This window comes from Candoia aspera, chromosome 2, assembly GCF_035149785.1.
Source record: "Candoia aspera isolate rCanAsp1 chromosome 2, rCanAsp1.hap2, whole genome shotgun sequence".
Classification (NCBI taxonomy): domain Eukaryota; kingdom Metazoa; phylum Chordata; class Lepidosauria; order Squamata; family Boidae; genus Candoia; species Candoia aspera.
Genome location: NC_086154.1, coordinates 63,546,325 through 63,560,852, shown reverse-complemented (window position 1 = coordinate 63,560,852; position 14,528 = coordinate 63,546,325). Strand labels below are relative to the sequence as shown.

The window sequence follows — 14,528 nt, the reverse complement described above, 5'->3', positions numbered from 1 at the left end:
GTCCCTGGTGCCGAAAAGGTCGGGAACCGCTGCTCTAGAATATGTCTCTTGTGCACATTCCGGTACTATTGCTATGTTTCTACACTGACTTGCTATGGACTTTTGGACTGGCCACTGATGCTACCTCTGCTCGTTGGCCTAACTTGTTATTGCCTCTCTAATACAACTCACGAACTGTTGCTTGGCCATGCTGGGTACCTGCTGGCATCAAGCCAGAAGAGGACATTCCCAAACTAAGGCTAGAGGGAAAGGAATAACAGCACACTGTGTGCAATCCCAAGGCAAAAATAAAACAAAATTTCAGATTGCTTGGTGCCAAAAACATTTTTAGCAATAAATCCAGAACATTGCCCTTGGATGGGCGTCCTTCTGGTGTACAGCCAGTGTCTAGGAGATGGATTTCTGAAGCTGTGGCTCCAGCAAGATGGTGTGGGCTGCATGATGGCAGCAAAGATGGCAAGGAAGATGATCTCTCCTGGTCTCTGCTGAGGGCAGCAGCTGGAGCTACATGCTGGAGGCATCATGGAGAAGAGTAGGCTGCTGGCTGGACTTTCTACTCTGGACATTCGAAGCCTTTGACTATTGGAGGCAACGAAGACGGCGGCTTTGCAAATCAGTGCTACATGGTGATTGGACAACGCCGGCGGCAGCAGCAGCATTTGGTGAAGTGTAACCGGTTCCCAAGCTGCTGAAGAGGCTGCATGGCCACACCACGCTGTTAATGAGAAGTGCTGCACTTTGTGTTTTAGGAGGCTATTCCTGGACTGCTCTGTGTGGGTATGCAGAGCTTGCGATCTTGCCCCATGAAGCTACCTAGGGATGATCCAGGGGCTGTGGGGTGGTGGATGAGGATTGTAGTGTGTGTGGTTGATCCTCTCCTCTGGGTGAGAGCCGGTGGGGTTGGTGGAGTGGCTCCCTGCTGGGTGGGTGAGAGTGACCAGGCAGGGGGGTGCTTGTGTTTGTTGGGGATATGAGTGGGGGGGTGATGACCTACAGGTGCTGAGAGCTATTGCTATAGCACCTGTTGGATTTTTACTTTGCCCCTTGGTTGTGTGTATATTGTATGTATGCTGTTTGGAGGGGGGTTCTCTTTAGATCAAGCGGGGAGGTTCGAGGATGGGGAATGGAGAGCCTTGCAGGGTGGATAGGGTGGGGGAGCAGATCTCGGTGGTGTCAGGTATGGGAAAATATGGTGGGAGACAGGGGGGTCATTTTCAGGGAACACAACCTCAACGCCTCGTACCGATCTTGCATTCCATCCTGCTGAGCTCAACCCAATGGCCTGGTCAGCAGATCCACAATTGCCCAGGTTTTAGGCTATTGCTCCCGAATACCAGATCAGTCTGTAATAAGGCTCCCCTTACTGCTGATCTTATCATCACAGAGAAGGCTGATCTGGCATGTGTCACCAAAACACAGCTGGGGCCAGGGGGAGGGTTCCTCTCTCTGAAATGTACCCGGCCAGTTTTCGAGTGTGGCACCAGCCTAGACTGCAGGGCAGAAGAGGAGGTGTTGCTGTTGTCATCCGAGAATCCCTAGTGGCTACCAGGGGCACCGCTCCACAAGTGCCCAATTGTGGGACCCTTTTTCTTAGGTTGGGCTCTAGGGATCAGTTGGGACTGCTGCTGCTGTACCAGCCTCCATGCTGCGTAGCAGCCTCCCTGCCTGAGCTCCTTGACCTGACTGCAGGGTTGGCAGTGGAGTTTCCCAGGCTTATGGTTCTCGGAGACTTCAACCTGCCTTCCCTGAAAGTGGGATTGGAGGTAGCCTAGGAGTTCGTGGAAACCATGACTTCCATGGGCCTGTCCCATGTCATCCAGGGCCCAACTAGAAATAGTGGTCACACTCCTGATTTGGTGTTCTTGTCGGAGCATAGCTTATGTGATCTGGAACTGGTGGACCTATCTTTGGTCCCCGTGTCATGGTCAGATCACGTGGCTATGAGCTTTTCTAGGGCCACACCCCTCCACAGGGAGGCAGGACCTATTAGATCAGTCCGCCCCGGCGACTGATGGACCCAGTTGGGTTTCAGATGGATCTAGGGGTTGTAACTGTGGATCTGCTGTGTAGTCCTGCTGAGGCCTTGGTCGCTGCCTGGAATAAGAGGGTGACTGAGACTCAGGATTGAGCACATGCAACCTCTCCCAACCTGTGGACCTCACTGGGCCCTGTGGTATACAGAGGAACTGAGAGGAATGAAATGGATCAAGAGATGTCTAGAGCATCGCTGGTGGAAGACAAAGAACAAATCCGACAGGACATGGGCAAAAGCTGCTATTAAAGCCTACCTTGTGGTGATTTGTGCGGCGAAGAGGCAATATTTCTCTGCACAAATTGCATCGGCAGTTAATCGCCCAGTGGCTCTTTTTAAGATGACCCATCTCCTTCTGGGTAAGGACGATTTGAGGGTATACCTCCAGGGGCGTGCTGAGGAATTTGTGGATTTTCTGACAGATAAAATCACTCAGATTTGTTCTCAGTTGGATGCCAGCGTGGATAATGGTCCAGTGGAGATACCTGAGGTAGGTTCTTGCCTGGTTATCTGAGAACACTTTGACCCTGTTGCTCCTGAGGAAGTGGACAGGATTCTAGGGGTTGTGAGCTTGGCCACCTGTGTGTTGGATCCATGTCCCTCCTGGCTAGTAAAAGCCTCCAGGGAGGTGATGTGTGGGTGGGTACTGGAGGTGACTAATGCATCTCTGGAGGAGGGGGTTGTGCCCTAGCCTTTTAAAGAGGCTGTGGTTCGCCCCCTCCTTAAGAAGCCATTGCCAGATCCCACCCTGATGGACAGTTTTTGTCCTGTCTCCAACCTCCACTTTTTGGGGAAGGTTGTTGAGAAGGTGGTTGCACTGCAGCTCCAAAGGATCCTGGATGAAACGGATTATCTGGACCCCTTTCAGTCAGGATTCAGGCATGGATATGGGATGGAAATGGCATTGGTCGTGCTTTTCAATGATCTCTGGCGGGAGGTGGATAGAGGGTGCGCGACCATCTTGGCTCTACTTGTCCTCTTGGCGGCTTTTGATACCATCGACCATGGTATCCTTCTGGAGCGGCTTCGGGGCTTGGGGGTGGGGGGCACCGTGTTGTCCTGGTTTAGCTCCTTCCTCCAAGGCTGTTTCCAGTCAGTGATGATCGGGAGCAAGAGGTCCCACCCTCAGCCCCTGCTTTGTGGGGTGCCGCAGGGGTCAGTCTCTCTCCGCTCCTGTTTAACATCTACATGAAGCCTCTGGGTGAGATCATCCATCACCATGGGGTGAGATATCATCAGTATGCTGATGATACTGTTGTACATCTCTGCCCATGGTGAGTTAAGCAATGCCGCAACCACCCTCTCCCAGTGCCTGGAGGCTGTTGAGGTCTGGATGGGAATCAACAGGTTGAAGTTGAACCCTGGCATGACGGAATGGCTGTGGGTTCGGGGCTCTTTGGTTTCCAGAGAATTACCATCTTTCGTCTTGGATGGGGTTGCACTGCCCCAGACAGACCCTGTGCATAACCTGGGGATTCTCCTGGACTCACGACTCCTGCTCAAAGAGCAGGTGGCAGTTGTGGCCAGGAGAGCCTTTGCACAACTGCATGTTGTGCGTCAGCTACGCCCATTCCTGACCAACAGGCCCTTCTCACAGTCACCCACACCCTAGTCACCTCCTGTTTGGACTACTGTAATGTGCTCTACATGAAAAGTATCTGGTAGCTTCAGTTGGTTCAAAATGCAGCGGCCCACATAGTTTTGCACAAGCCTAGACTTGCGCATGTGTCACTTCTTTTGCGGGAGCTGCACTGGTTGCTGATTTGCTTCTGGGTCCAATTCAAGGTGCTGGTTATCACCTTTAAAGCCCTACGTGGCTTGGGGCCAGGTTATTTGCAGGACCACCTTTCCTCAGTTATATCCCCCTGGTCCACCAGAGCAGGGAGGGAGGGCATGTTGCAGTCCCTTCAGTTACAGAGGTACATGTAGTGGGACCAAGGAACAGGGCCTTCTCCATAGTGGCCCCCTCCCTTTGGAACATCATTCCATCAGATATAAGATTGGCCCCCTCCTTGTTCCTTTTCTGGAAGACCCTGAAGACGTGGTTCTGTCAATGGGCCTGGGGAACCCAGGCTGCTTTGGAGCCAATCGAGAGGCTGAACGTGTTTGCTGCTGCTGGGAGGTGTCTACTGTGTTTTTATGGTTTTTAATTCTATAAGCCACCCAGAGTCACTGCGTGTGAGTTGGGCAGCCTTATAAATCTGTCAAATAGATGGATGGATGGATGGAAAAGTTACAAAATCTCTACAGTAATGGGTAGCAGCCAATTATATATGTGCTTTGGGCAATGGTAGACAACCAACCAGCTTCATGCAGCTCCTGCAGTATTCTTTATGCCACCAAGCCTCACAGTAAGTATCACTGTACAATGTTTTTCCTTACCACCACCACCACCACCATCACCACCACCATTTCTAAGCATTTTTCCACCCACTTAAATGGTGGCTCCAACAAACAATTTAATGTAGAAGAGGAAACTTCAAAAAAGTCTGTTCAACCCTAAAGTAAAATTTCCCAGGTTTCCAGTATTGTCAGTTCTTTCAGAACTGTAGCCCTCCTTGTTCTACAGTAACTTCATCTGTTCCTAAAGCAAAGTGCTACAAGATCTGATCTTTAAGAGATGTAGCAAGTGCTGCTCATGTGGCAAGGAACACAGACTGTTTCAAAGTAACAACAAACTATTTCAGAACAAATTCCAGAATCATTTAAAAAAAACCCTTCCATAACAAAGTGATTGAAAACCCATGCTTTATCCCATTCACTTTTCTTTTACTCTTGCCTAAGACATACAGCAGTGTTTCTTTTTCATTGTACAAGGTAGTCAAAAGCAGAGGGGGGGGGAGGGCGAGGGAGAGAGGGAGAGAGAGGGAGAGAGAGAGGATGAGTCTAAGACCACATTCCAACAACTGTTACTCCAAAACCACCCAATTGCAACTTCATGCTAGTATATTTTCTGAAGAGGAAACAAACACAACAAATCTCAGTTCAGAAATATGCGTAAGTCTTAGTACTGTCATTTCAATGCCAAAAGCTGTATACCTGTTTATACAAATATATCCTATGACTGATAAAAATCATAAAATGGTGAGCTGTAAAGAAACTTATCAACTGTAACAACGCTGACAACTCCTTACAAGCATGAAATTCCTTCTAATGATTAATCTGAATGGTGTTTTTTTTTTAATTTCAACCTGATGGTCTTGTCCTGCTTTCAATTTCAGTGGAGAACAGGACCACTGCATCTTGCAATGGCCATTTTTAGATATAAACCAGTATCATCTCTCTCCTTTTATGCAAGTTAAACATGCCTAGCTCCTTTAAATGTTCCTCATAGGGCTTGAATTCCAGATACTTATCAACTTGGTAGATGTCCTCTGAACCTGCTCCAGCCTGTCAAGTCCTTTGAAAGTGCAGAGTGCACAACTGGATAGAGCACCCCAAGAGCAGTGCAACCAGCACAGGATACAATAGAATTATTAATACTTCTTGTAATCCAAAACAATGCTTCTGTTAATGTAGCCTAAGACTACACCGGCCTTTTTAGCTGCTACTGTACATCACGTTTGCTCATGTTCAGATGGTAGTTCATTAGTACTTCTAGATTCTTCACATACACATTTCTCCCCAATCCTGTACTTATGAATTTAGTTTTTCCTATCCAGATGCAGGCCTTTATACTTCTCATAGGTGACCATCATCCTATTGGATGAATCCCAATATTCAAGCTTGCTGAAGTCATTCTGAATACTGATATTGTCCTCCAGGGTACTTGCCCATCCCCCAACTTAATGTGAGCTGCAAGCCTGATAAGCATCCATTTTATTTCATTCTCTAGGTCATTTATCAAGATGCTAAAGAACACTGGGCTGAGCACAGAGCCCTAGGAAACTTTACTCAACATTTCTAAGACAACTCAAGTGCCTCTGAAGTACAACTGTTTTACCACCTGCAAGCCCAGCAGATTGTAGAACTGTGCAGCCCACATTTTCTCATCTTGCCCACATGACAGACCTTGACAAACATTTTACTGAGTTCAAGGCACTCAGCATCCACAACAGTCCCTTCAATGCTTGGTCTACCAACCTAGTCCTTATGCCATTAAAAGAGATAAGGTTAACTCGATACAACTTGTTCTTGTCAAACTCATACTGCTTCTGGTAATAGCAGCATTCTTGTCCAAGTGTCTGTGTCATGCTGCTTGACAGTCTATTTTTGTACCTTGCCTAGTACAGATATTAAACTAAGTGGACTGTAGTTTCCCAGGTATGTCGCCTTCATTTTTGAATAATGGGACTCAGTTTGCTCTTCATCAGTCTGTAGTCTTAAGTACAATAAAGCACAGATACACCAAACAACGAAGTAGGGGGAAAGAAATGCCCCGCCATATTTTCCAAGCTGAATTTCAAAGCCATTAAATAGTTCAGCATTATCGTAGGAAAAATGATCTCAGCTCTGAGTTATAAGAGCTAACCAAAAAGCTTCACTGAAGTCTGCTTTGCTCTCAGCAGCAAACACTTATGTAAATCAGTTTATTGATGCTTCCCCCCCAATAATTTATTTTTAACTTTAAAGACCTTCTTCCCACACAAGGATTTATTATTTTCAATGGTTCAATAGTAGCAACAAGAAAATAATGCCACTTCTGAGCACATCAACTGTGGGGAGGGGGAATATAACAGCAATGGATCTTTGTGTGGACAAACAATGACATTAGTTCCATTCTGATCTCAAAACAATTTCCTGGGCTCAGAATTCTTTAATTGTACATTTAAGTTGCACCAAGGTCTGATGATGAAAGTTGGGAGTTCAGCAAAAAAAGACGTCTCATCTCCCCTAGTTTATCCTTTCTTTCACCACAGGAGGGCACATTTCTCTTATATTAACCATAGCATGAATGTGCAAGTTTGCTCTGTTGTAGGACTAAGTCTATACAGTATACTACCATGTACTCCAAAACCTTCAAATAATATTAAACACAAGACAAATAAAAACATTACCTGTCATGACATTTGATAGTTCATTTCATTTTTTCCCTTTTGACATAAACTTTCCCTTCAATAAATAATCCATAAATGAGAACAAAACAACATCTAGAAAAGTGTGAATGGCATGGAATGTTACTGCTTGAAATACTTTAGCCTGGCATTCCTCCATCTCTGTTAGTCCCAGTCCTTCAATCTGGCATCAATAATATCAGCTGCTTTGCGACAATATTCCTAGTAGCCTTACTGCCAGTAGCTGCACTTAAGAGACAAACTTCTAGAGTTCAAGGGATTTATTTTAAAAATGTTTCCATTTTTTAACTAGGACTACATCAATAAAAAAGCCTTTTTTAAAAAAACATGAATAGAAAGTTTAATGACAGTCCCTTAGGAATGCACCATGCCTTCTCTCAGCAAACAAAACAGCAATCAAAAATTCAAGCCACTGCCAAGTCTGGAGTTTCTAAATTGCATGTACATCAGATTAATGGGTCAGCATAACACCACTTACATTTTACTAAGAGAAAAAAAGCAAAGTAATTCCCATCCTTGTCCCCCTCCCCCCACATTAACAGTAGATAGTTTGTACATTTATTTTTATGGAATAAAACTTGATAGTCTGCTTTTTGGTACTGCTTCCCATTTAGCAATCAAAGAGGAAATAATCATGTTTCACACAAGGATCGAACTCAGACTGCTACTGGCCCTGGGAATCAGTCTTGTGGGGAAACTGCTATTTCTAATCTTGGCTATACTATGAGATGCCAGCTCCACAGTCCAAATTGGAAACTCCCAACATTCCTAACAGTTCTCATGAAAGTCAAGAGTGGCTCTTGTCATTATCAGCTATGACTGAGTGGGCTCTCAATGGAAGACTTGGGGTTCCTAGAATCTTTTTGTAGGCACACAGCAACAATAATTCCATGCTTTGTCATTGTAAGCTTGGGGGGAAGCTGTTGTAGTTGGCAGCCTGCCAACTAAAGGCAGGACCCCTAACTTCAAATGTCTGTCTCAGAGAGTACAACCAGAACAAGTTCAAAAATAGCCTTCCAAGGCAGGACCAATGGTATATTTCATCCAGCATCTTGCTCCTCACTATGCTCATCCAAATGCAGTAGAAATCCTTAAGCAGGATATGAAAATGCCACTGGACTTGGAGGAACCATAGACATTAAAACTACTAGCTACTAGTGAATTTAGCCTCCATGATTTTGTCTATCACATTTTATAGTTCAACGATAAATTTTACCTAGGTATTTTTATCAGCTCTGAATCTTCCATTAACAAGCTTCACTGGATAATCCCAGATTCTAAATTAACTTCTATGTAAAACCTCTAAAAAAAGTGTCTTCCTTATATTGCTTTTTTAATAAAATAAAAAATACAAATAAGGATAAAAATTCCCTCAACCTTCTTATCATTTTAATATTCTAGCTGTGGTCATACTATAGAACTGAATTCTATACTGTAGCATTGTAATATTAGTATCCCCTCTAAAGTGACCTTTTTTGAACAAATAAACTCTGGTTCCACCAAACTGGCATGTTAATTTAACAATCTGAGCCAAAGTATAGGACAATTCACACTGCTGTGACTGATGCTGACCTAATTTACTCTTCTTTTCTTGATAAGCACTAATAAACCAAAGCATAAGGGTGACTTTATGACTTTATAGAACTGATTTCCCTAACACAGGTAGACTCATCTAAAGGATCAATTTTACCCTTCCAAGATGCTCTTTGGATGTACTCCAACTCTGACACTTTCAGAGATTTTTAAATTAACCAACTGAATTAGACTCTCAGCCAAACACAAATAAAGACTTTTTTTTACCAAAGAGATGGAATGAAACTAATTAGCATTTTGTAATGCTTTATATGTTCAAAGAAATTTTCAAATATTTTTAACCACCAGCATCAAGAGACACATAAAAGTTCTAAAATCACAGGATCACCCCTCCAAAATGATTAAATGTCACTTTTACAATAAGAACAGTCCATATACAATGTTAGAAACAGGCAAATTGTATAAAATTAGCAGATAACAATCTACTGTATATCTCTACATTCATAATGCACCGTCTACATTCTCTTGTTTCTGAAACTAGCAACCTATGATGACTAGGAAAATGAAACCTGTCATTTTAAAGCAGAGCACCTTTCAACTGGATTCCTATGAGAGGGAGGGGGTATAAAACTAGAAGTAAGAGAACTGGGATGTTTGGATAAAAGGGTGTGTCAGTGTGAAATTCTGTTTCTCTACCCAAGTATATTTTTAATAGTAAAATGACTGGGTTTACATAAGGAATGTTAGAGCAAATAACTTAGAGTGGTTAGGTTACTAGGAGCCAAGTATTATAGTCCTTGCTTAGTGACCCTAATTGGGATCAGAATCTCCATTGCTAAGCAAAGCAGTCCTTAGGTGAAACATCACGTAACCACATTGCTTAGCAGCAGCAACTCTGGTAGTTCCGGTTACAGTCGTAAAGTAAGGACCCCACTGTCGTTAGCCAAGGACATCACACTTCTGCCACATGCAAACTGCCATGCTCACCTCCGCTTCATCTCCCCCACCCACCTATCTCCCCCTGCACGTCTGGCCAAAGCAGCTGCTGGCCCTTTGTGAGGCCTCCATGAGGCCTCCATGCAGAGGCCTCACAAAGGGCCAGCAGCTGCCTCAGCCAGGCATGCCTTATCAGTGGGAGGAAGAAGATAGCAAAGGTCAGCAGGGGTAGGCAGCAGCAGCAGCAGCAGAGTGCAGGGCAGCCAAAAGGGCAGAGAGAGGGGAAGATAGGTGGGTAGGAGGAGTTGAAGTGCACGCTGTGGTCGTAAATGCGGGTAGGCTGCCAAGCCCCTGAATTGTGATCACATGACTGTGGGGGTGCTTCAACGGCCATAACTTCAAGGACCAGTCGTAACTACCATTCATTCGGTGCCATCATAACTTTGAACAGTTGCTGAACAAATGGTCATTAAGCGAGACTACCTGTAATTCAGTTTGTAACCCTATGCAAATACTGATCTTAACAAATATTTAAAAGTCAAGCCTAAGCAACTCCTATAAGGTAAAGAAACGTAAAGGTATTCGAAAGAGTAAAGACTTTTATCAACAGTCAGCTTGTAACTTAATTCAATAGAGAGAAATGCTAAGTTCAGTTGACTTTTTAAAATTGAACAATAAACACTACTTAAAGCTTGATCCATATCTTGATCCTAATTGTCTCCCCACATTCCACTAAGTTATGTTAGTAAAATAAACAGAAGAGTTCCAAATCAGGAAGTCAGGAAAAGATTTGGTAGGGTTGGCAATACTAGCAGGGTTCTTGTATAACAGGAATATATTTCCTACTGTTTCTTAAGGAATATCCAAACAACCTACCAGTTCTTGACAGTCCCCCTCCAGTTGCCTTGTTTAAGATCCAGCCTTGAATACTGTGTCTTATTCTGGGCACTGTTGCTGTAAGAAGAATTCAGAGAAAATGAAAAAGGCTCAGAGAAGGACAATGAGGATGATTAGGTGACTAGAAGTAGTCATTTCAAAAGAGATTTATGAAATTGGAACTCTTCTTACAGCAATAGTGCCCAAAGAGGACACAGCATTTGAAGCTGGGTCCAACTAAAGCAAAATGAAGTGGAACTATTATTTCTCTGATTTGGAAACTATTTCTATTGATAAAATCTAAAATTGCATTTGCCCTTTTTGCAGCCACATCACATTTCAATTTGTAATTTACATTCAATATGAATTTTGCACTCAATTACTATTCCAAGATTATTACTTTCATAAAGATTATTACCAAGCCAGGCAGCCCTCATCCTATGCCTGGGTATTTGAGCTTTGTTTCCTAAATGAAGAACACTGTATCTATCACTATTAAATTTCATGTTGTTACTTTTAGTCCATTCTCTAACGTAGCAACAGCAGTATTAATTTATTTTTTAATTTCGTTCTTCTAGGGATATTAGCCAGCCCACCAAATTTTGTGCCATTTGAAAATTTAAAAAGCATTTCTTCCACCTGTTCAACCAAGTCATTAGTAAAATTATTGATGACTAGAGTGCCAGAGATTAATTTTTGGCACACACGAGACTTAACTCTAGTGTAACTAATGAGCGGGAATAACGCTAGGAAGAAGACTGATGAATACTCTCTGAATATGATTTTTGATCCAGCAATGTATCCACTTGTTAAGCCACCTAGCCCATACATACTGTAACTAACTTGCTAATCAGAATGTCATGTGATCTTATGTTTTGCTGAAATTGAGATATACTATTCCCACAGTTTATTTAAAAACTTAGTTAGGTGGGCAGCTCTTATAATGGCTGTATTGAGCTGATATAGAATGAATTCTGCTGGTGATCATGATTTTATGTTTTTAAATTGATTATGGACAGTTTTTATAAGTTTGTATATTGGTTTTTAACTTGTGAGCCACCCAGAATCACTTAGATGAGATGGGTGGCCATACAAATAAATAAAATAAAATAAAATCAATCAATCATAGTAAGTTTGCTCTTGACATATCCATGCTGATAACCGTCACATTATTTTCATGGTGCCTACTGACTGGTTACTTAATTATCAACTCCAAAATCTTCTCAGGCATCAATATCAGATCCTCCCTTTCCCCTTTTTTGAAAACACAAATATCTGCTGTTCTCCAAGCATCTGGTACTTCACCAGTTCTCTAAGCCTGCTTTAAGGTAACACATAAAAGTTCAGCCAGACCATCAGCTAGTTTCTTCAGTATCACTTCTCAGCCTTTTGGCTAAGATCAAATGTAGTATCTGTTCGTTCAATTACCCTAGAATACAACAGACTCATTCAAAATAGATAGGCATTTCCCTGAGCATGCTTCTATCAATCTCAAACTTCAATCCTGCATTTTCATCCTATTCTTCACAAGTATCTGTTGGAACACATGTCCTCAGGTGGAGAAGACTGATGTAAAATAGGAGTTGAGTAATTCTGCCTTTTCTTTGTTAAAGTATTTTGCCATCTTTATTAAGTAGCTAGTTTATTATTATTTATTTATTTCGAATGTTTCTAAAGAAGCCCATTCTATTGTTCTTGGCATCCTTCACCAATCTCAGATCACGTTAGCTTTAGGCTTTCTGACAACATCTCTATAATTTCAGGCTACCTCTATACACTTTTCCTTGATGGCCTCTTTTTTCCACCTCGTGTGTGTGTGTGTGTGTGTGTGTGTGTGTGTGTGTATTTGCTGGGGCTTGTATGCTGCTCCAATCCAACAGGATTCTGTTTTTAGTTTTTCACTAAGCTTTTTATGCAGTTTCATTGGCTTTTTCTGTTGTCTTGCCTTTTTTTTTCTTCACTGCATTTCTTGTAATTGTTTTTTTAATATCTTCTTTTTTAAAAGGAACTTCTACCTAAATTGAACTTTTTTCCCTATTAAGCTTTCTCTTGCAATGGAATTATTGCTCTGAGTTTAAAATCTACTTTTTTGAAATTCAAAATATATGTTTGACTATGCATAGTTATGGTGATGTTGTTCAGTCTATTCAGTCATTCTGTCTCTTTGCAACCCAACATACATCATTTGGCCAGAACTGCCTTCAGTAATTGCTTCTTTGAGTTCACCATCCCTGTGAATTTTTGAGATAGGAAGAAGATGTTTTCCCTATTTCAATGTTTTCTCTGCCTATTTGCACTGTGTTACTTAGTGTTAATACAGTACTGACCAGCACACTGGATTTGCATTCTGTTCTTTCATCTTCAGCAAGTGTTTTCTTAAGTCTTGCTTCCAGCTATCAAAATGTTTCTCCCAACAATTTTAATACCATTTTCTATTCCTTCTTGTCTAGCATTTTTTTAAATATATATTATAAATAAAGGGACAGTATACAACCATGGCACATTCCTTTTTGAATTCTGAATCATTTAGTTGTCCATATTCTAGTCTACCTGCAGCTTCTTCCTCACAATACAGTTGTAATCGAAATTATTCAATCCCCATTGCAAATCAGGTTGATTGTCAACAGGTACAGACTTTCAGCTGTTTGCAATGAACAAATCAAACAAAAGCAATTGAAATAGCTCAACACAACAAATGCTTCAAGTGGTGTCCCCAAATTCAACTGAAAATGCAACTTATGACTTCTCCAGTCTCAAAATTATTCAACCCCTTCATGGCAAGCATCTTCAGTACTTAGTAGAGCACCCTTTTGCTGTTATGACCTGCTGCAAACGAGATGCATGGCCAGACACCAGCTTCTGGCAGCGTTCCTGAGGAGTCTTAGCCCATTCCTCATGAGCAATGGCCTCCAGTTCAGTAATATTGATATTGTTTTTGTAAACCGCCCAGAGTCCCTTCTTCGGGGGGAGATGGGCGGTGGCAAAATTTAATTCATCATCATCATCATCATCATCATCTTGGGTTTGCATGCTGCAACCGCCTTCTTCAAATCCCACCAGAGATTTTCTATGGGGTTCAAGTCAGGTGACTGTGATGGCCACTGTAGAATCTTCCAGGACTTCTTCTGCATCCAAGCCTTAGTGGAATTTGAGGTATGCTTGGGATCATTGCCCTGTTGGAAGGTCCAATGACGCCCAAGCTTCAGCTTCCTTACAGACAGCATGATGTTTTCTCCTAGGATTTCCTGATACTTCAATGAATCCATCTTGCCATCCACATGCTGCAGGTTTCCAGTGCCAGAGGATGCAAAGCAGCCCCAGAGCATCACCGAGCCACCACCATGCTTAACTGTAGGCAGAGTGTTCTTTTCAGCGTACTAAACACAGAAGGTTTCCGTGCTAGAACTCCAAGACATACACCACTACTGACCCAAAAGCACAAGAAAAGTCAGCTCCAATATGCTCAAAATCATATCAATAAGCCACAGAAGTTTTGGGATTCTGTTCTGTGGAGCAATGAAACAAAACTGGAACTTTTCGGCCCAATGGATCAGCGGTATGTCTGGAGGAAGAAGAATGAAGCATATGCTGAAAAGAACACACAATTTGTTGTGGTCTGTCCTGTGACTAGAGTGGGGACAAATCAAACCACTCAATCAGTCAATATCTCCTGATCAAGCTTGATATGGCTGAACATATTTTTTGCTAGACCTACTGAGGTGTAATCCATCCAATGTCAGTAGCCCAGATAACACAGGCCATAATCCCAGAAACCAGTTTTCTCTTGTCAATAACATCTGGACAACAAATCATTCAGTCACAATATTTTTCTTCTCTCTTCTAGACCAGAAGTTTGGAAATTAAGATTCATAAGCTAATTAACATTTAACATAAAGTCTAAGCCTTGACTGAGATTATTTATTTACTTACTATATTTGTATGTTGCTCCTGAATGCTCTGAGCAGGTAACAATCAAAACATCTTTTTAAAAAATCCCTTGAATAAAAAGAAATACCCCCCTATAAAAAGTAATTTAAAAATTCCAACAGCATTGTAAGGACCCAAGGAAAAACATACAAAGTCAAGTGTCTACCAATGCATTCCAGCATTCACAGCATGCCTTCCACCTGGGCCAA

The 14,528-nt window shown here is 42.4% G+C and overlaps 1 protein-coding gene and 1 pseudogene across 1 annotated transcript in view; one reads left to right on the top strand and one right to left on the bottom strand.

The window, feature by feature from the left end:
* The window catches only part of RNF123 (ring finger protein 123), a 110,109-nt gene that overhangs the window by 33,396 nt on the left and 62,185 nt on the right, over positions 1 to 14,528 (bottom strand). The gene's annotated exons all lie outside the window — the stretch shown is intronic.
* On the top strand, positions 11,766 to 11,927 carry LOC134492633 (U2 spliceosomal RNA; annotated as a pseudogene).